Source organism: Pipistrellus hanaki, assembly GCF_964339955.1.
Source record: "Pipistrellus hanaki genome assembly, chromosome: X".
In the NCBI taxonomy this organism is placed as follows: Eukaryota; Metazoa; Chordata; class Mammalia; order Chiroptera; family Vespertilionidae; genus Pipistrellus; species Pipistrellus hanaki.
The window spans coordinates 68,433,913-68,455,992 of NC_140524.1; the positions used below are offsets into that span (position 1 = coordinate 68,433,913).

At 47.1% G+C, this 22,080-nt stretch overlaps 1 protein-coding gene across 7 annotated transcripts in view; it reads left to right on the forward strand.

Moving 5' to 3' along the window:
- The first annotated feature begins 761 nt into the window (after positions 1–761).
- STARD8 (StAR related lipid transfer domain containing 8) overlaps positions 762–22,080 on the forward strand; it is a 34,083-nt gene continuing 12,764 nt past the window's right edge. Inside the window, exons 1-2 of one of the 7 annotated variants that reach the window (XM_084869481.1) lie at positions 762–967; positions 20,986–21,057. The gene's annotated coding sequence lies outside the window, so the exon portion shown is untranslated. Of the gene's footprint in view, positions 968–996; positions 1,183–9,401; positions 9,535–20,985; positions 21,058–22,080 lie in introns of those variants that run through there. The other 6 variants (XM_084869475.1, XM_084869478.1, XM_084869480.1 and 3 more) reach the window with 6 other exon arrangements.

A 22,080-nucleotide genomic window follows, 5' to 3' on the forward strand; every position in this document is an offset into this window, starting at 1 on the left:
GTGGAGGATGGTGGTTGGATGTATAGGCTCTTGGGTACTCCCTTCCCTGGCTAATAGGAGTCCCCAATTCAATAATAAAATCAAGGTTGTGAACTTGTGAGGAAAGGTAAGAGAGAAATCAAATCTTAACACTGTTCCTTAGTGAATTTAAACAGGCTTTCTTGGCACTTGCTGTCACTACTCTTGGGAGCCCTCTCCTGCCATGATTAATGCAGATGCCCCCAGTTTGTACTTGGCTTAGAGAGCTGGGTGTATCGGGAACATTGCAGAATGCTGGAGCCTGGCAAGGAGGGAATGGCAACTTCCTGCTAAAACACCTAACGTCCCAGTTTTCTCTTGGTTGCCTCTACTAATCTGATATCTCATGAAAGTTGTGTTTTCTGAACTACTGGTAAATTATCTTCAGCAAGCTGCTGCCCTGCACGTGGAATAAGTACTTAAATCCACCACAAGGTACCAGACACTTACAGACCTCAATAAATATTAGGCTGTGTCCATGGCCCACTGGCTCCTGCTTCTTCACTTTCAGTCCCTGGCTCTCCGCTAGCGCCCTGACCCCCACCTCCCGCCGCTGGGCCCCCATTGGTGTGACCTGAGGAAGAGGCAGGGGTGAGGGGATTGGAGGAACTGGAAGGCAGAGCCCGCCCACCACAATTTGTACGACTTTCTGAGGAGTCTGGTAGGCCGGACTGCACCCTCATTGGTCGAGGGACCTATACTTGGGCGGGGCGTCCCTACTGCCTTACTCGCTCAAGCTCCCTCCCCACCTGCGAGGAGAGTGGCTTCGGGTTGACAACAGCTAAGCAGCCAAGGCAGCTGCTTCTCTGGCTGGCACCTTTACCCACGCCCGACCCCAGGTTCTGCGCGTGCCCAGGACGGAGCAGTCCCGCCTGCGCTGGATTCCTGCTCGCTGGCACTGGCGACTGTGTCTGGGTCTCGGACCTGAGGCGGTGGACGCGGCCTCCTGGTAGGAGTTGGGGCGCGCGCGACCCACGCAGGGGAAGTGAGCCAAGTCACTTTCACCCCCTGAAATTTGGGCTCGGAGTCGCTGAAATTGGGGGGACCTCCTGAGCCTGCTGGCTGCACTTCTCCCAGGGAATCCCCACGAGTGGGGTGGTGGAAAACGGCTGCCCACCCGTTATTCCAGGGCTGGCCTGTAGCCATCGCTCTGAGATTTCTGAGGTGATTGGAGCTGGGAGGTTGGGGGTGGGGTGGGGGGGATTCTGTCTCTGAACCCGGTCATGCTGCCTCTCCTACCCTCTCCTCTTTCCTCTGTTTTTGAGGGCATTTCCAGGAAGCCCTTGGTAGGGTGATATCAGCTTTCCCTAGGCTCGTGCCTTCCCTTCTGAGAAACGACCTGGACTTTCCTGGTATTAGGGTAGCTGAAGGGATCAAGCGAAAACCATTGGATAAATTGCATCTTTCAGAGCTCATTTTCCGTATGAAGTTCAAAGTGGTTTTGGATTAGAGAAATCCTGAGCCTTTTAGTAGAAGTTTTGGGGATTTCCAAATTAGACAGCCTGGTGTTCTCTTAATTTCTCTCATCTCAAGACTCTTTAAAGTTGAGCACTGAATTATGACTCAGAAAACCGGGGTTCAACCACTAATTCATGTGACCTTGGGAGAGTCATGCAACTTGTATGTGCCACAGTGTTTTCAACTGCAATTCAAGTGGTGCACTGGTTAGATTTTTGGGATCTAAAGGGCCAGTCTCTTCTGCCCTGACATTTTGTAACTTGGTGCACGGGTCCAGGCTCCTAACAGGTAGGTAAAAAGTTGTCTCTGAGATGCTTGTGGTGAGAGGAGTATGCAGATGGAAAGCTTTATGGTAATTATGTAGCTAAGCCAGCTAGAAAGTTAGCTGTGGTGGGGAGAGTGAACAGCCTGACTGAAGGTGAAGAAGGGTAGAGCCAACACAGACCCTCACCCCCACCCCTGCCCCAGAGGTTGGGCTAGAGGGCCCTAGTTTGTCTCCTTCCCATTAGAAACACCCAGGTCTTCAGACCAGAGAAGAGGGTGATGAATCACTCCCAGGGCTATTTTCAAACCCTGACTCCTATTGTTGGCCCTGTTCCCATCCCCACTCTAGAGGTTGCTGTCCCCATCCACTATCTGTCTTATTGCTTTCTGAATTTCCCCTTCACTTTCATCTTCTTGGGATGGAGAAAGACAATTCTAATCTGGGTATTGAAAAGGCAGGCAGCTCAAGGGCACAGAAGGTGGTGGCCGCAGGTGGTTTCTGAGTGGCTGATGGAACAAGTGGGAAGGGTGGGCTGGGATTGATGATGTTGGGAGCAGGGTCCTCTTTCACCTTAAGGGTAAGTCTTTTATATTGCTGGACATTTTGAGATGTTTTTGTTTTGAAGATTTGGCCTTTGTTCAACTGTGTTCTGGCGTTAGGATTTGATATTTTTGCTCCCTGGGCCTCTGTAATTAGGGTCAGAAATCACCATGTGGACAGAGTTTGTTTGGTCTCCCCTATTTGCTTTCTTTCTTACCACTCCTTAAGTGGCTCTTGAATAATTATGCTAACCCTCTCTGTGTGTCTGTGGCTCCCCTCCATAATATATAGAGAAAAGGCTGTTGGGAGATGACATCTGGAGGTGTTTAGAGCAAGAAGAGGGGCTGAAGATGTAAAAGGGGTTATGTACCCTGTGTGCGGGTTGAGGATGAGGCTTCCCTGTTAAAGCACAAACCTTCTGAGTTTGAGCAGAGAAGCAAAGAAAGTGGCACACAGATACCAAACTTTTACCCTCTCTCTTTCTTCCTAAAGTTTTAAAATTTAATTCTTAGGGCTACTGAAAAACAGATGACCCCTGGAGCCTAGGTATAAGGATAGTAGCAGTGACAGGAAAGCAAAAGGGTCCCAAGAGAGGAGTGGTTAGAGTCCCTGATCAGGATGCTATTGCAGCTGCTGGAGCTCTCTGTTGCAGCCATAATAAATTCAGATTCAATGATGGTAAGCTTAACAAAGGCAGGTCTGTGCTTCTACCTTCTGGGGGAAGGTGGAATTAGGAGTCTCTGGCCAAAAGAAGGAGTTGCCTCTGACTTGAATAGAATAGGGAGAACTTTTCCCTTGGGTTCTCAGTTTGGGTAGAATGAGTGTCATAACCTGAGTCTTTGGGAGGCTATTATCAAGTAAAATAGAGATTGGTAATCTCAGAGATGCAATGGTTGTAGGAGGGGAAGTGTAAACTCCTCCACCTTGCAACCTTAAATAGAATAGTTGAACATAGGGTTGGGCACACAGTTGTTGTGTCAAGTGTTTATGAAGGTTCTATTCATCTGTGACTTGGGTTCTTGGTGTGTGTGTGTGTGTGTGTGTGTGTGTGTGTGATGGGTGGGGGTGGTCCTGGTAAACTTGAGTCAGTAGGTTGGAAGCCATAGTCTGAAGTGCTATGTTTGTATTCTGAATATCTTCTTGCCCAGCCCTCCACCTTGGGAACTTGCATGTTGACTGTTGCTGTACCTATTACTTCAACTGACAGGCATGATAGAACTGGATGCTAAGTTCCTTGAGGGTCCAGGTGGTATGCGGCAAAGAACAGGTGATCCAGTCTCTGCCTCTCTGCTTGACCTCTCAGAGTCTTGGTTTTCTCTCCACTTTTTTCCACTTCACTAGATTAACTGAGGTTACCCATAACTACCAAGTGTTGCACAAATGATTAAGTCCAGGCTTATTGCTCAGTCTTTTGAAGAACATAGAATGTAACCCCACCTTCAGAGAATCTTACCATCTAGTTTGGAAGTTAGTAGCATAAATAATACATGATATGTCAGGTCTTTACTTTGGAGAGGGATTTTTAAATTTATTATAAACTAGAGTCCTGGTGCATGGAATTCATACATGGGTGGGGTCCCTAGACCTGGCCAGCGATTAGGGCTGATCATGTTCCCTGCCTCCTCCTTCCTTCACTTCCTGTGTCTGCTGCCACTCACCCCCAGTTCCCCACCCCAGCCCAGGGCCCAGTCCTGATCGGGTGATTGGGACCTGCCAGCTGGGGAAGGGGGGTACCAGGAGGTTGGCTGGCAGGCCCCATTAGCAATTGGGGCGGGTGGGCTGTGGGCAACTCCTGGTGGAGCATCTGCCCCTTGAAGGTTCCATATATATATATATAAATTTCAAACAAACATAAAAGCAGAGATGGTTGTTAGTGTACTAAGACCCCATGTACTCATCACCCAACTTCAATAGCCATTAGCCTGTGGCAAATCCTGCCCTAATTACACCTCCATCTTTCTTGTTATTTTAAAATGAATCCTGGACGCCTTCTCAATTTATCCATAAAAAGTTCAATATGTATCTCTAAAAGAAAAGGACTCAGAAAATACAGTTATGGTACCGCTATCACAACAAAAAGTCTCTTAATCCACCATGTATCCTGGCAGTTTTCATATTTCCAGTTGTTTAGGAAGACATTTTGCCCTGGGAGGCCTGACCAGGGAGCGAGTGCATTTGATTAAGGGAAAGGTGTCTGACAGAGGCAGTGATATTTGAGCTGAACCTTGGAAGAGAGGCTCAGGAAAAGATCGAGCTGGAGGGATTATGGAATGCTAGTCCTCATTTTACAGTGTATCCTTCCTGTCTCTGCGGCTCTAGCTCCGAGGCTTGTGGAGGCTTTTTGTGGAACCTCTGTACCTGGTTCTCTATTGGCAAATGAGAGTTTTCACTCTCTCCCTTGCCTTCCCAGTTCCAGGCCATCAAGAAGCTCAAGGTCAGCAGGCCTGGGAGAATTCCTGGGAAACTGCTCTCCTCCCAGCACCTCCCCTGTGCATGGCCCATGAGGCCAGTTTGGAGCAAAACAGGATGCATTCAGGATGAGCGCCTTTCCCAACTTGTCATCTAATCACCATGGCCCAGCTTGGAGCTTCCTCTCTCATTCATGATAAAACCCCTCACTGTCTCATTTTTCCCTCCCACCCAGCAAGGGTGTGCTGACTTCCTCCATATCCGGGCCAGCCCTCCTCCACCCTCATATGGGGCCTCTCATCCAGGCCTCTCTTTCCACTGCCCCAGAGCATGCTGTGAGAGGGACTGAAAGATCCCACAAGTGCTCTCCTTGTTTGCAGCCTCCTGCTCTTGGGCTGTCCTTGGGAAAGGAGTGGCTCCTTTCCAACAGTCCTGGGGTCCTGCCACAGCTTGGTTAATGATTGAGCCACATAATAACCACCTTGGAAAATCACCTCTTGGGGATGGCCATTAACCAATTCCTTGTCCACCCTTCGCCTTAAAGGGACACTATCCTGAACCCTCACTTTCCCCCAAGGGATCTTTAACAACAAACATTCAGCCAGTGGGAACTTCTGGGGCTAATTAAACTTCTGCCCCACTGTCTACACTTGGGCAAACAGAAGTAGTAATTCACATTGCATCAAGGACACACATTCAGCTTAGGTGATAAGGGAATTGAGTTGATAGGGATTCAGATGGGTGGTGGGGTAAGGTTTTTTTTTTTTGGGGGGGGGGTTGGGCATCAGAGTTATTAGAAACACAACCAGGTGTTTCTAGGAGCAGTTGACACCCTGATCTCAGTTTAAAAGTCTAAAAGGCAAGAAGGATCTACCTTACTTGGGGTGAGGTGGGGCCATATGTGTGTCTGTTTTCATCACAGCTGTGGGTCCTTACACACCAGGCTGGAAGTAATGCTGCCAGCCACACTGCTGTGGTCAGGCTAGAACAGGAGGTCTTCCTCAGAGAGCCTGTATCTTGACAAGCAGCAGGAGTTGGGAAGGATCAAGCTATGTCCCAGGTTCATTTTAGAAAGCTCTAGACCAGGGGTAGGGAACCATTTTTCTGCCAAGGGCCATTTTGATATTTATAACATCATTTGAGGGTCATACAAAATTATCAACTTAAAAATTAGCCTGCTACCTATATTTGGTCAAATATTTAATTAACTTACCCCTAATGCCTTGGCTGGGCCAGACCAAATGATTTCGTGGGCTGGCCCATGAGCAGGACATTCCCTATCCCTGCTCTAGACTACAAGCCATTTACTGCAGTTTCAGTGAGAAAAGGAATCAACGTTTTGTGAACCCTGCAGGCCTCACCATAGAGTCAGGAAACCTGGCTTCTAGGTGTGCATCTCCATAGCTACCTCTCCATCATTGACTTTAGAGAAGACTTTTGCTTTCCCTGGGCCTTAGTGTCTACTAGTACATCTTTAAAATGGGAAGGACAGGTGGCATAGACTTAGTGGTCTCTCAGGCTCCCTTTCAGCTATAAAAGCATGTGTTTCTGGTCAATACCCTTTTCTTATCCACAGGCAAAGGTGAGTTGGTTTCAAATTCTGCCAGGTATAGCCACTAAATATCCTCATCTGGTTGCTAGTTTGGGCTTGCTGAGTCTCATGCTGCCACAGCTTGAGTTTTCCTTGAGCATGGACTTTCTTGCAGTTTGAGCTCTAGCCCCTCCCCATGTTTGTGTCTGTCCCAGCTGGCCACCCTCTGACCCATTCAGTTATAAGTTAATGAGTGACCTGCTTGCTCTGGGTAGTACCAGCCCAAGGTGCTGCTGGGATCCCAGGATTTTGTGGGAACCGGCTGAGGGGTTAGTGAGCTCCAGTCACCTTTACGCTTTCTTCTATGGTGCTCCAGAGGTAAGACACAGAAGTTCCTTTAGAGCGCCTTTAGAGGGCACTCTCCTGAAGCTGGGGTCTCCCTACCAAGTACTTGTGCAGTTCCTGTTCACCTAGGAACTAGGTCTTCAGTACCTAGTAATGAAATGTTTCAAGGCAGTTGCTTTCATCCATGGAATGTCCAAAAGATTTCTTTTATGCTGAACTGAACTCTGTCTTCCTGTGACTTCTACCCCTGGGCCCTGGCTCTGCTCTCTGAGTCCACCTAGACCCTGTCTGCTCTCTTTGACTTTCAGAGTTCCGAGGAAAGAATCCTAGTCAACCTGTGTCTTCTCCAGGCCAAACACCCTCAGCTCTTACACGTGCTCCTCCAGGGACCTGGGACCAGTCCCCCTCCCAGCCTCATTACTGTCCTCTGCACATGCTACTGTTTGTGGACCTTGGGGTGGGAAATGGGGCCTTAGAAGTGCCTCACTCTCCTCTTTATTTCTAGCCTGCATTTTCCCAGAAGAGTTCTGTATGATCTTTTCCTGAACTATAGAATCTTGGGTCTAGGCATCTCCTACAGCTCTCTCTGATTTGTTCATCATTCAGGTCCAGCCAATTCCAATGACTGGGAATCCCTTCAAGGGGACAGTCACCTTCTCATGCCCCCATAGCAGAGGGAAGTCCTGGTGTGAAGAGGTGCCCACCTTGATGAGTTGACTGCAGTGTACTTATTATGTGAGGGCTGTCAGTGTATACTGCTTTCCTGCCACTTGCTTTCGTCTCTTGAGCTGGTGGGGGTGGGAAAAAGAGATATTTTAAGGAGCACTGAAGACAGAAATGAGTATGAGCCATGCCCACAGGGGAACCTAAAAGGGTGAATCAGGCAGGTAGAAACACCAACTCAGCTATTTCTCTTCTAGCAGATAGCATAAATGACAATGATGGATTCTCCCATGTCTTTAATGTTTCCAAGGCACTTTCACTTACATGATCCTATTCTATTCTCAGAGAAGCCCAGTAAGATAGACAGTGTGATCTCCCTAGGGTGACCCTGGATGATCTCTACCTGAAATCCAGGAAGGGGGAAGGGCATAGTCTTCAGGAAGGGAGGACTTGGAACCCAGGTCTCTTGACACTTAGTCTTCCCTGTTTTCTCAAACCACAACCCACAGCAAAGGCAGCTGGGGCTGACTCTGCAGCTTCCCCACCACAGCGGAACCTCTGTCCAGGCTGCAACTCTGTTACCATGGTTGAGAGAGCCACCTCCAGGGGAGGTCGCTGAGGATTTCCTGTTCTTTATCTGGGCTGCGTGGTGTGAAGTGTGATATAGGCACTCGCAGCCAGTTTTTTCTTTTTGATCAAGGCTGGGGAAGGAATAGGAAGCTTGGAAAGCCCTTGTCCCAGACATCTGGCTTGAGTGGCCCCCACCTGAGTAGGACCTTATAAATGGGAAAAACAAAGAGGAGCATGTGGGAAAGGATTCAGAGTGGAGCCAAAGCAAATACATTGAGTTGTACACATGACCTCTGGGTCACGAGAGTGTTGTGGTAAAGAGTGGGTACAACGGTATATGCAACACTGTGTGACATTGGGCAAATTACTTAATGCTTGTGAGCTTCCATTTTGTGAGCTATAACATGGGGATATGTACCTACCTCATGGAGTTGTTCAGTATCAAAGCCAATAGTATAAACAGAATTATTATTGTTGTTTAGTACTACTTTCTGCCACATCAGTTTGCTGTGTTTCTCTTAAATTGGGATTTCCAGTGCTCAAACCTGCCACCTCCTGGGCATTGGCTCTTAACTTTTCTGTCACTTCAGATTCCACCTAGAAAAGCTCTCCCTGGTCATGTTCACCTAAAGGGCTCCCTTCCTCTTGTCTCTTTCACTGGCATTGTGACACTGTATCAGGCTGTAGTCCCAATAAGAACACCAATAACAATAGTGAACTCTTCTAGATTCTTGACACATTGGAAGTTACTTAGCTCCCATGACAAATCTATAAGGTAGATGCTGCTCTTATCATCCCCATTTTACACATGAGGAAACTGAGACAAAGAGAAATGAAATGAAGAACTTGTCCAAGGTTACACAAGTAGGGAGTGATGGAGCTGGGATCAGGACCCAGGCAGACTGACCCCACTACCCACACCCTAGCGACTATGCCATACCTCTTTTCTCCTTTTCCCAAATGCCTGGCCAGGAGGCAAGAGCCGAGATGGAGTCTCTCTTCTGCCCCTGACTACTTAACCAGCGATCACTCACTCCTACCCACCAGCGATCAGTCACTCCTAGGCAGACAGACCCCAGATCTTTGCCTGCCACTCTCCCCAGGTGGATGGAAGGACAAGAAAGAAAACTCGAAGGGCTGCATTTGATGCAGAACTATATTAAGGTGAGAGAGGGTGTGCAGGAGGGAGATGGGGGATGGTTCTGACAGCAGTAACAGGGTCACTAGATTAGTACCCTCCAGCACTGGAGGGTAGAGAGCATGGTGCTGGGTGGCACCAGGGAAGAAGAGGCATTTTAATTAGCTTCCTTGATAACCAGGTTGAATTATTTAGAAGGTATGGGTGGTGGTAAGAGATAAGCAAGAGTTTAGCTGGATTATTTTTTAATACCATCATCTAGTATGGCCCATGCTAGAATTGGCTTTGTGGGTTGGGGATGGCTTTTGTGCAAAATCTGCAGCCCTCCCCACAATGTTTCCACCTCAGGGCCCTTGGGTGCTGTATGCTTCAGGCTGTACCACTTGCCAGCTCCATTGCTTTTGTGCTCATTCTTTGTTATCTTATATCCAAATAAGTTTCAGCTGGAAAGGACATCCCATCTTAACCTCTGGCTCCCTGAGAAGGATGGGCCTGATAGCAGCTCTGGCCAAGTACTCCAGGAGAGTTTGGCTTTTTTCCACCCCAGGTTCCAGATCTTGGTGCCAACATAGGGCCTGGAAACAAGTAGGTGCTCAGGTAATATTAATTGAGTAAATGCACAGCCAAAGGGGAATAGATTTGAGGGGAGATCCTAGGGAAGCTGACATGATAACAGATTAAAAGAAGGGCACTGAGCATTCAGGTGGGTTCCTGGACCCATCTGTAGTCCAATAAAAGCCTTTCATAGTTTCAATTTCCCCACTTGTGCAGTAGGCCTGCTTTGGACAGGGCTGTTGTAGGGACCAAATAAGTTGTGGGATGATCAACTGCTTTCTCCTCTGATGGGAATTTATTTCAGGCTAAGGAGTCATACTGTAAAAATCCTGGTACATATTTTTTGTGTCTATGGCTTAGGCCATTTTTCCTGTTTAATGAGGATTCTAACTTGGTGGCTCTGACTCTGGAGCCAGACTGCCTATATTTGCATCTTGCTTCACCACTTCTTAGCTGCCGATCTTGGACAAGTAATTGTTATCTTTGGACCTCAGTTTTCTCATCTGTCAAATAGATTATCAGAGCGCTTATCTCACAGGGTGGTCATGAAGATTCAATTATATAAACCATATAAAAAGTAGCTAAAGAAATGCCTTGGAGATAATGCTGTTATTATTCTCTCATTTTATACTTGCAAAAAACTCGTGTTGTTGGTACTATGATGATGTCACAATTTTACAGATGAGGACACTGAGGCATGAGAAGTTAAGTCTTGCCCAATACAATTTGGCATATAATAAGCATTCAATTAATATTAGTGTCTATTATTAATTATATATAATTACATTCAGTGTCATAAATATTGTTATCAATAATAAGTGCAGGTATAGCTAAGAAGTAGCAAAGGCAGGACAAAAAGTCATATCTTCAGATTGCTAGCCTATTATTCTTCCCACTATACCCCAAAACCTCTATATTCTTAGGTCTTAGGTAGCCTTAAAAAATAAATTAATTTAAAAAAAAAAAAATATATATATATATATATATATATAATTGATTTCAGAGAGAAAGGGAGATGGAGAGAGAGATAGAAACATCAACAATGAGAGAGAATCATTGATCGGCTGCCTCCCGCACACCGCATACTGGGAACCGAGCCGACAACCTGGGCATGTACTCTTGATGGGGATTGAACTTGGGACCTTTAGTCTGCAGACTGAAGCTCCATCCACCAAGCCAAACTGGCTAGGGCTCTTAGGTAGCCTTTTGGCCACCACTTGGAGTTCTGTTTCCCTTCACCCCACTATGGTCTGAGCTTGAATGTTGTCACCCCTGCCCCCAAGGCCCTAGGCCCTTGCCCTCTCCTTGTGTTCAGCATCATAGCACTCCTTTTATTTGACCACCACAGGGTTCAGGGGAAGGGTTGTGTCCATTGCTTTCAGAGGGAGAATAGGCCTGGGATGAGGAGGCTAAGCCCATTTCCTTTGTGTCAGAAACAGTTTTCTTTGGATCTCAGGGTGGGGACAGGCTCCTTCAAGGCATTTCCTGTCCGGGAGTTTATATTTGGTTTCAGAAAAAGGAAAGGGAAGTAGGCAAGGCAGTGGGATGGAGAAGTGGTGGCACAGGGTCAAAACGGGTGCGCAACAAGACTGCAGGCCAAGAGAGGGAAGCAGGAGGTGGTACATGTGCCTTCTCTCAAGTGAGCTTAAATGTCCTACCGAAGCTTGGGATGGGAAAGCTCAGTCCTCTTTGAGGCCAGAATGTCCCCACCCTCAGGAACAGTTTTGGGGCCTTGGTTCCTGGCCCTGTGGTTACTGCCGTGGGGCAAGGTTCTGTCAGTCACCCAGTGAGCCGAGTTGCAGATGTGTGCTTAGTTCTGTGTTCTTGCTGTGTGGATACCAGAGAAGAGGGTGGAGTCAGAGGCCCACACACCCTGTTTAGTTGGGAAGCAGAATTTCCTGTCTAGATGTTGCCAGAACATTCAGTAGCCCTTACCACACTGCAGTCGGCATTCTGAGACCAATAGAACCCAGTGGAATTGAGCTTTGGTTGAGTCAGAGAGACAGACTCTTGTGCTTTTTTTTTTTTTTTTTTTTTTTTAAATATATTTTATTGATTTTTTACAGAGAGGAAAAAAGAGGGATAGAGAGCTAGAAATATCGATGGGAGAGAAACATCAACCAGCTGTCTCCTGCACACCCCTTACCGGGGATGTGCCCGCAACCAATGTACATGTCCTTGACCGGAATTGAACCTGAGGCCTTTCAGTCCACAGACCAACGCTCTATCTACTGAGCCAAACTGGTTTTGGCTGACTCTTGTGCTTTTGAGAAGATAATGTAAATGTGTTGGGGGCCACTTAATTTAATTGAAGCCGTCATGTGAAGGGATGTTTTGCCTCCATCTTGATGAATAATAGGAGTTTCCATATTCAAGCCAGGATGGGTTCATAGTGTGGAGAACTTCAAGTGCTAGGTAGAAAGCAGTCTGATATATCCATCCTGGGCTGTGGACTGTGGGGAACCTGTTAGGTTGCAGAATAGAAGAGTGGCCAGGTCAGAAATGGACTCTTGGAAGAAAAAGATGGCAGGATGATCTGTTGAAAGGAGAAGTTGGAGCCTAGGAACTTGGAGGACTGATATAATCCAGGCATGAGAACCTAGAGCACCCTTGGACGTGAAAAACTGACCATTTGATGGAAAAGTTGACAGAACTTGGTGACAAAATACATGAGCAGAAAGAGAACAGATCAGTATGACTGGACATTTAAGCTTAGATGTTTGGTGCCTTTGGAAGCAAGAAATCAGAAGAGCTGGCTTAGGAGGGAAAGACAAATTTAGTCTTGGTCCCCAACAAGGACTCTCACTTGATTCTCCCAAAAGAGAATGTGCAGGGGGAGGACATCTCTGCACACTGAGCCAGCCACTACCAATCATATCTACCTCTGCTCCAGGTCTAGATTTTGGTGAATGGTCATTTTTAGATGGGGAAACTGAGGCTTAGACAAAAGATAGTAGTTTTCCCAAGGTTACCCAAGAAGTTCTTAGTGGAACTAAAACCAGAATGTAGTTCTCCTGACCTTCAATCCAATAGTCTTCCATACCACAGTGGAGAACAGTTACCATTGGTCTAATATCTGCCCCAGACTGGTTAGGTTGACATCTCTTGTCTCCAGGTTGGGGACTGAAAGTGATAGAATAGTGCATGGCTTATTAAAAAACCTGTTTTTTCTTGTCACCATGACCTTGTCAGAACACCTGGGACTGTGTTGGAGAAGGATCCCCTGGGGGCAAGAAAGGTAATGGAGAGACTGCTGCAGGACAGGTGGCAGTTTTGACCTTCACTGTCACAGGAAAGCCCTGGGTCAGGCAGGAATTTCAGCTGTCTGCTTTGGCCCTGCTGTATCTAGTGCTAGCCTAGGTGACCACAGGCCTGGCTGACTCTAGACCCAGATTTTCAAGCAGCTCCAGCAAGCCAGAGGTCTGTTTTAGCTACAGGGCTCTTGTTACCCTCCCTTATGACCCTCTCTACAGGTGCACATAGAGCTCAGGCCACAGCTTCATGGGGGGCACAATTGATGGTTCCTTATGTAACTTCCATAATTATAAAAACTTCAAACTAGAACTGCTACCTCTCCCTTGCTAACCCTGCAAGGTGCCCATAGTGTCCAAAGACAGGGGATCTCCAATGAATATTGAGCCCATTCTTTGCCTCACCTCACAGGCCATTCCCAAGGTGGGGTTGAGCTCCCTGGAGGTGCTTAGGCCCCCAGGTAAGGTCTCATACTTCAGGTTTGGAAATAAACATTTTTTGATTGCAAGTATGTCTTGTGCATTGTAGAATTTTAGTAACAACCATGTCCTCTACTCACTAGATGCTAGTTGCATCCCTCCCCAGTTGTGATGATAAAAAATGTCTCCAGATGTTGCCAAAGGTTCCTGGGGGTAATTGTCCCTATTTGGAGAATCTCTGTGGCCTTGTAGCCTTGGGCATGAAATGTTGAGAATAGAGGGATGTTAGAATGGAGAGGCACACATGTGAACCTGCCGCTGGCTGGCAAGAAGATTCAGTGGCTTCCTTTACTTGCTATCCAGTCCCACAGAACTGTACCCTTTTGAGCCTTTTGACACATTGGTGCCTCAGTTGTGACAGGGATACTCTGAAGGGTTGTTTTTGAGGCCCCAGGAGCTGGCATCTAGCTGTAGCTCCATCTGAGATGGGGTCGGCATCGGAACAGGTGTAGTAGGACCCCCAAGTTCTGCCCATCAACCCAACAAGCTGGAGGCCAGGCATTGTCTAGCACTACCAAGCTAGGCCCCTTGAAATACAGCAGCCCTTGATGTGGTGCTCCTCCTGTGAGGTTTGAAATATGGGATGAGATCTATTCTGGTCTTGTCTCCCTTTCTCCCTCTGTTTCCCTCCCTTGTAAGAATCTATTAGAGTTGTGATTCTACTTAAGAGCAGTAGAAGCAGAGAGAGACAAGAATGTACCCAATCTTCCATGGACAGGGTATTGCAGATCACTCTGAATGTGTTTTCCAGGATTTAAAGGGAAAGTCTTGGCAGTCTTGGAATCCATGACAGTTTTTAGCATAGGCCCTTTTGAAGGATGCTTTCCTTTGGTCCCCTAAAGAGAGAAGTGGCATAGCCAAGTTGCAGTATCTCTTCTAGGGTCACTGCCATCCTAGAGGGCCCCTTGTGCAAATTCAAATGAAGCACCATCCAAGGCTTGAGGATGAGTGGGCATGCTGCTTGTGGCCTACGTCTCCTAATGTATCCTTATGGGAGGGTGAAAGGGGCTAGTCACACACACTTGGGGACAAGTGAGTGGAAGCCCTCAGCCAAAAATCCAGCATCTCCTTAAGTAGGTCCCTCTCTAGGAGTTGGGTTGGGCAAAGGAAACAGACCTTGTATCAACCAATAGAAATGATATGAAAAGCTACTTTTCAGGACCTAGCAATTGCCAGGTGCAACATCAGGGCCTGGAGTGGTAGGCAACCCCTCTGCCTATCTTGGGTACCAGCTTGGCCTCACAGAGCCCACCTTGAGAACTTGGGTTTTCACATAGATGTTGGCAATACTGGCTTTTCTTCAGCCCTTTAGAATACTGGCTTTCCTCCTGCACTCACTGAAGGTGGGAGAGGCCATGCTGATAACAGATTTTGTTTTGGAGATAGTCATCCTGCCATATGGGCTATGGAGGAGTTACCTTTCCTGATAAGAAGCTAAGTACTGTAAAGGAAACCAACACATTGGTTGGAAGATGCCTTATGGAGCAGGTCAGCTATTTGAATAGATTACCTTCACAAACACCCACAGACCTACCAGCTCCTGTTCTACCATATGCCTTCACATTACTGCTTATTGCTCTCTCCTGTTCCTATACTCAGCCCTAGAGAGAATAAGGGCCAGTAATTAGAATTGCCTGAGCATGGCCTCTGACTAGAATCTTTCCAGAGACCTATTCTATAGCTTTTTAGCTGGTCACATCTGTTTAGGGTAGTAGTTCTCTATCTTGGTTGCACTTTAGAATCACCTGCAGAGCTCTCAAAAAATAAACAAAACCTGTTCCCAGAGATCCTAATTTATTTGGCCATAACTGGTGCTCAGGCAACTGGCATTTAAAAATCTCACCAGATTAGTATGACTGGAGTGGCTCAGTTGGGTCAAGTGTTGTCCTGTGCACCATAAGGTTGACAGTTCAAGCCCTGGTCAGGGCGAGTACATAAGGCAACTGTATCTCTCTCTTATATAAATGTTTCTCTCACTCCTTCCATCCCTCCATATCTCTAAGCATATCCTCAGGTGAGCACATAAAATAAATAAATAAAGTTTACAATGTTCAGCCTGAGTTGAGAGTTTATTGCTCCAGCTGTAACAAAGACACTTTGATCTGGGCCTTCATGACATCCATCCATTGCTTGTCCTGGGCCCTGGGTCTTGCTTGGTCCCTTGACCTGAGCTGGACTTTGGGTTTGGAGAGGAGCAGATTGAACTAGGGTCTGGGCAGCTCTCTCACAGCCCACTGAGTGACCACAAGGTGTAAGGATACGAGTTTCCCAATAGTGCTGTGAAGAGGGTACAGTTGGTGAGGTGTGGCTTCCCAAAGCTTAGTTGCCCACTGCTTTTGATTTTCCTCCTAGCTTTCTCTCTCACTTCTTTACAACTAATACACAATCAGAATGGAGCCTTTAAGACCATGTGAATACAAAGTTCAAGTAGTTCTAACAAAGAACCCCTTTCTAATGATAGCTTTCATATGGATCCAATACCATATAGAACCTGACCACATCCAGACTAACCAGAAAGGTAGGCAGGAAAGTTATTGTCCCTTACTGTGTAGATTTGAAAATAAAAACTTAGAGAATGAAGAAAGTTGCTTAAGATTACTTTATTTTTATTTTTTAAATATATTTTATTGATTTTTAAAAATATTTTTTATTGATTTTTTACAGAGAGGAAGGGAGAGGGATAGAAAATTAGAAATATCGATGAGAGAGAAGCATCGATCAGCTGCCTCCTGCAAACCCACACTGGGGATGTGCCCGCAACCAAGGTACATGCCCTTGACCAGAATCGAACCCAGGACCCTTCAGTCCGCAGGCCGACGCCCTATCCATTGAGCCAAACCGGTCTTGGCTAGATTACTTTATTTTTTTATTTTTTAAAATATATTTTTATTGATTTTTTATAGAGAGGAAGGGAGAGAGATAGAGAGCTAGAAACGTCGATGAGAAACACCGACCAGCTGCCTCTTGCACACCCCCTACCGGGGATGTGCCCGCAACCAACATACATGCCCCTGACCGGAATCGAACCTGGGACCTTTCAGTCCACAGACCGACGCTCTACCACTGAGCCAAACCGGTTTCGGTGTGGCTAGATTACTTTAATAGCAAGTATGGGAGCGGCTTAATTGGAAAAATCTTTTTCTCCAACTCAGTTATCATGTTGGACATTATTGCATTTCTTCCAGGGGAATATTTCTGCCTTTCTCCTGGGTGCATAAACTCTACCCTCATAGAGCACAGCCCAAGATCAGAAACCTTGCTTTTCTCCTCATTGGATCCTTCTCTGTGCAGAAAAAAAAAGTGCTCTGTGCTAAGAGGAACCCTGGTATGTGGCCTGTGAAAGTCTAGGTTCAGATACCATCATTGACCTTGAAAAGCATCTGCTTCTGCTCAGCGGGTCCTTCTTTGATGCTCCTTTCAGGAGACTTGTGACTGTGGCCCTGGGGCCAGATTTGACTCTAGAGCTCTCTAGTATGCCTTTCCCTCGTTGTTTTTTGGCCCGATTCACCTGGGCTCCTCCACAGGGGGAGAGTTTGGGCTTAAATCTCGATGGAATCCAGCTTGTGCCAACTGATGCCATCCCTGACCAATCCTGGCATATCAACCTAGTCTTGGCCAGAGCACGGCTTGCATGATATAGAGCAGGTGTAGGGAACTTTATTTCTGTGAAGGGCCATTTGGATATTTATAATATCAGTCTCAGGCTATACAAAGTTAACAACTTAAAAATTAGCCTGCTAGCCGAAGCCGGTTTGGCTCAGTGGTAGAGCGTCGGTCTGCGGACTGAAAGGTCCCAGGTTGGATTCCGGTCAAGGGCATGTACCTTGGTTGCGGGCACATCCCCGGTAGGGGGTGTGCAAGAGGCAGCTAGTCGATGTTTCTCTCTCATCGACGTTTCTAGCTCTCTATCTCTCTCCCTTTCTCTCCGTTAAAAATCAATAAAATATATTTTTAAAAAAGAAAATAAAATGCTTCCTTTAGGGATGCGGTCATTTCCTAAAAATAAAAAATTAGCCTGCTATATTTGGCCACACATTTAATTAACTCACCTTAATACCTTGGCAGGGCCAGACCAAATGATTTTTCAGCTCTTATATGGCTTAGGGGCTTGATGTTCTCTACCCCTGATATGGAAACTGAAACTACTGGAATCTGCACATCTGGATACAGGCAGGACCAAGAGCCACATGCAGACATTTCTACACCACTCTTCTCGGCCTGCCCCTTGTCACTCTCCCTGCCAGGCACATAAGGCAGTCCTCAGACTGGGCCACCTGGGTCCCAGCTCCAGATGGATTGATTCTGGGCAGGCTGGGCCAGGTGGAGGGATAAAGGCAAAACACCTTAGCTCAAACCTGACTGCTCATCTGGGAGGGGCCTCAGGGCCTCCCAGCTCTCCTTGGGGTGGTATGGTGTCAGGGAGTCAATGTCCCTGACATCCTATTGGGCAAACTTATTACGTTCTCCAGATTCCTGCCAGGGAGGGCTGCTGGGGTTTCAGGCTAGAGCCCTGCTTTGGACTTCTTGGCTTCTTTGTCTTTTTGAGCTATTGTGAAACTTCTGCCTCATAATCTCACTTTCCTGAGCCATTTGGCTCCAATTCTGACAGTGATATGGATGCTACCATTTTCTAGACCCAGAAGCGAATTCTATGTGGGCCACTTTCTCCCCTTCCCATAATACCATAGAGAAGAGTGATCAGGGTCATAGTCTTAGTAATGACACTTAACACTGTGTGACTTGGAAAAGTTGTCTGGGCCTCAGCATGCTCCACCTTTTTTAAAATACCGATTTGGAGAGTTCCAGCATAGACCAATAGAATCAGCCTTTAGGGATGGGACCTTGGGGAATTGGTATTTTTAAAACTTCTTAGTTGATTATAATGTGTATCCAAGAATGAGAATCCCTGAGCTAAGTGATTTAGGTCAGCCTTCTCAAAATTTAATGTGCTGCAAATCACACGAGGATCTAGTTCAATGGAGATCCAGTTCAGTGAGTGTGGCCTCTGTGTGTTTAATATGCTTCCAGGTGATGCTGCTGCTGCTGCTGGTCCAGGGATCACACTTTGAATAGCAGGGGCTAGAGGGCCCTAAATATGAATGAAACAATTTGGCACTCACCTGAGTGAGCTTATCCCCTTCCCACCAACCCTGGCTAGGGCCACTGCCTAGCATTAGGGGAGCAGGCAGCCCACCACTCTCCCATGGCTCAGGCATATGGTGCAAGATATAGGACTTGATCACTGTCCTCTGCCTCCCCTCCTAGGCTTAGGGAGGAGCACAGGAATAATGGACAGGTGGATGCCTCTCTCCTCCCTTCTCTTCCTTTTTGTTCTGCCTCAAACCATGAGTGACAAGGGGCTATAGTGGACTTCAAGTGTGTGACATGCACTGACTTGGGTGGCCATACCAGACTCATGGCCCTTTATGTGTCACTATTTTCTTCTATGCCCACCTTTCTGGAAACTCAGATCTGGTCCTTCCTTTGGTACCTCCCCTTTGTCTTAATGACAGGAAAGCAGAGCTGGCTGCTGGGAGGGGCTCTGAGGACAGGGAAGGCCCTTCTCCTGGGTGTGTGGCAGGAGTAAGAGACTAGGGGGTGGTTACAGCAGTTGGCTCAGCTGTCCTAGCAGCAAAACCCTGTCACTCAAATGCTCCTTGGGTGGGTGTGAAGTCCCTTCACACTACTCTTACCACATCCCCCATCCTCCAGACTACCACCTGCCTAGAGACCTGGAGCCTTTCCAAGGCCTGCATTGCCCCCTGCTAGAGGGGCTGAAATAGTGCTAGCTGGGAACAAATGCTTTCCAGAATCTCTTGGAGGTCCTGGTTATTCCTATCTCTTTATCACAGGGTAGAGAGTTGCAGTAACAAGAAACATGAACATACACATGGATGCAGGTGGATGCACAGACTAAGGGGCCTGCAGGGGTGTATATTGCAAGTGCATAAGGCCACACCAATCCATATGGATCATGGACCTGAACAAACTTCGATGCTGCTATATGCAGAGGCAGATACCAGGGTGCACGACCAGGTGCACACCCTCTTGAAAATGTACAAGTTGCAACCCCACTCATCCCTTTTTGCCCCCAAAGTCCTCAGGGGCTGCAGAACCTTTTTTTCACCCCCTCATTAGTGTGTGACCTTTGAGGATACTGTTAGTTTTTCTGACCAACTTTCACCTTCCCACACTCTTTTTTTCCTCCTCTACCCACACAGTATATCTGAAATACAATTTTGTACTTTAAATAGTCAGTTCCGGCTGCAAGATTCTCATCCTGGATTCTTTGTGGGAGGGCACTGCAGAGGAGAGAACTTGCTGCCTTGGAAAAACCCCACCAGTCTCTTTGGAGCTCTTTGGTCACAGGTACTAAGAAAATGGAGGAAATGGGGACAGGATTCGTGGCTGGAGCAGCTCTGCTGAGCCAGCAGCCCACCCCATCCTCGATGCCAGGTAGAGATAAATAGCTGCCTGAGCAGTCCCAGGACTTTGCTGCTGGCATTCAGCCTACACTGGGCCAGGAGGGCCTCCTCTGTGGCTGCAGTCCAGCAGCATGTCTGCACTGAGGCTGGCACGGGTGTCCTGCTCAATGCCAGGAACTCCCAGAGCAGAGGCAGGAGGCTGACCCAGCCATTGCCCTCCAAGATACCCACGGGCCAGCACTGTGTCAGCAAGACAGTCAGCACTGGGTTATGCTGCAAATAGACCAGTCTCAGGGGAGAGCTGGAGCAGTACTGGGAGGCTTCTAGGGGAGAAAGAGCTGGAACTTGATGAGTGGTAGAGGAGGAAGAACATTGGGGCAGCCACCATGTCAGAAGAGGGAACCCTGAGCTGGAGTCAGACTGAACTTGGACTCCAGCCCTGAGACTGCTACCCCATCAACTGGGAAACTGTAGATGAGCCCTTCCTTTTTGAGCTAATTTTGAGATCTAAGAAATGGGGATACTAAAAACTTCTTCACAGCTTCTGTGAGTGTGTTCAGTGAGATTTGATTATCAAGGTGCTGGAGAATATTAGGTATAATAAGGGGAAAGAGACTAATGATTGGTGAACATTTCGTCTCCCTAGCTAGACTAGGATGGAAGACTAAATGACCTAGACAGGCCATGGAAGGGGATGGATCCTTGAGCAAGAGGGTTGAAGACACAGCTGTGTTTATTCCTTCCAGCAGTACTCCTTGATCCCAGACAGTCCTGGTGAGGGTTCTGTTCTTCGGCATTAGGGCAGGTAAAGAATGAAGCTCAAGAGCCCTAGCTGGTTTTTATCAATGGTTAGAGCATTGGCCTGCAGGCCAAAGAATCTCCAGTTCAATTCCCAGTCAAGGGAAAGTACCTCGGTTGTAGGCTCCATCCACAGCCTAGGTCAGGGTGAGTGCAAGAGGCAAGCAATCAGTGTGTCTCTCTCACATGGATGTTTCTCTCTCTTTCTTCCCCTTTTATCTCCTTTCAACTCTCTCTAAAAACCAATGGAAAAATATCCTCGGGAAACAATTAAAAAAAAAAAAAAGAATGAGGCTCAATAAAGGAAATTCAAGAAAGGGGTCTCCGAGCATACAGGAATGAGTGGGGCTTGGGGAATAGAGGGTAAATCCTAGCTGGCTGTGACATGAAGCAAATGTGCCAGCTCCTCCAAGCTTCTTTTGCCATTTCTGGATCACCAGAACTAGAGGTGCCTGTCTGCTTGCTGGAAGTGAGGCAGCAGGCAGCACCCATGCTAACCCCATTTCTTTGCCTCATTCTCCCCCTCTGTTCTGTTTTAGAAGCTGAGGCCAAAAAAGCATGTGAATGGCTCCGAGCAACAGGATTTCCTCAGTATGCTCAGTTTTTTGAAGGTAAGGCTCCCCTCCCTTAACCTCCTTATCCCTCCATTTTTTTTTAATGTAAAATGGGGCAAATCAGATACTTTCTCTGACTGCACAAGAAGCTGTGTACCCAGCCCTGTTCCTATAGTTACAATCTCTACATCATCATTTCTACTGGATGGCTCTTATCAGCTCTCACAAGCTCTGCTGTTGCTCATGCATAAAACACCTTGTCATGGCCAGGGGCCACTGCTTTGTGCCATTCTGAGGATGCCAGCTGCATAGATGGAGTGTGGAGGGTGTATCCTGGAAGCCTAGCTCTCACTTCATCTTCCCCATGGTCTCATTTATCTGTTTTCCTCCATATTTCCTTTTTTTCTTTAGCATTGTTCATACTTGCTGTTTCTACTTCCTCTCTTCTTCCCACTCCCTGACTGCACCCTGGCTTCCCCCCATCTCACCAAAAACAGTCATTTTCAAGCTCACCAGTGACTTTCATGTGGTCAAATTCAGTGGTCACTTGCCAGTCCTTACTTAGTCTTTCAAAGGCATTCAGTGTAGTTGGCCATTCACTTCAGCTTCTAGAAACCTTCCTCTCCTGACTATCTCTTTGGCTGCTGCTCTCTACCTCCTTAACTGACTCTGCTTCTGCTGACTGTTGGGTTGTCTCAGGGCCAAAACCACCTTTTCTTTCAACATTTCTTTCTCAAGAGATTCTTGTCCAGGTACCATCTATATTCTGGTAACTTCTAAATGCCTCTCTGCCCAGGCCTCATTCCCAAGCTCCAGATTTATCTGTTCAACTGCCAATCACTATCTCTACCAGATGTTTGCCAGGTGCCTCTGATTTAACAGGTCTCAATCTGAGCTCCCCAGAGCATGGCCACCCACTCAAGCCCCACATTTCGGAATCATCCTGTTCTTCTTTCCCTTTGTCCCTCTTCAGCAAGCCCCTTCTTCCTCCAGAATATTTCTGGAATCAATCCACTTACTACAACCTTCACTGCCACATCAGTGTGACCTAGTGTATCAGTCTCCTTCTTGTACTCCCTG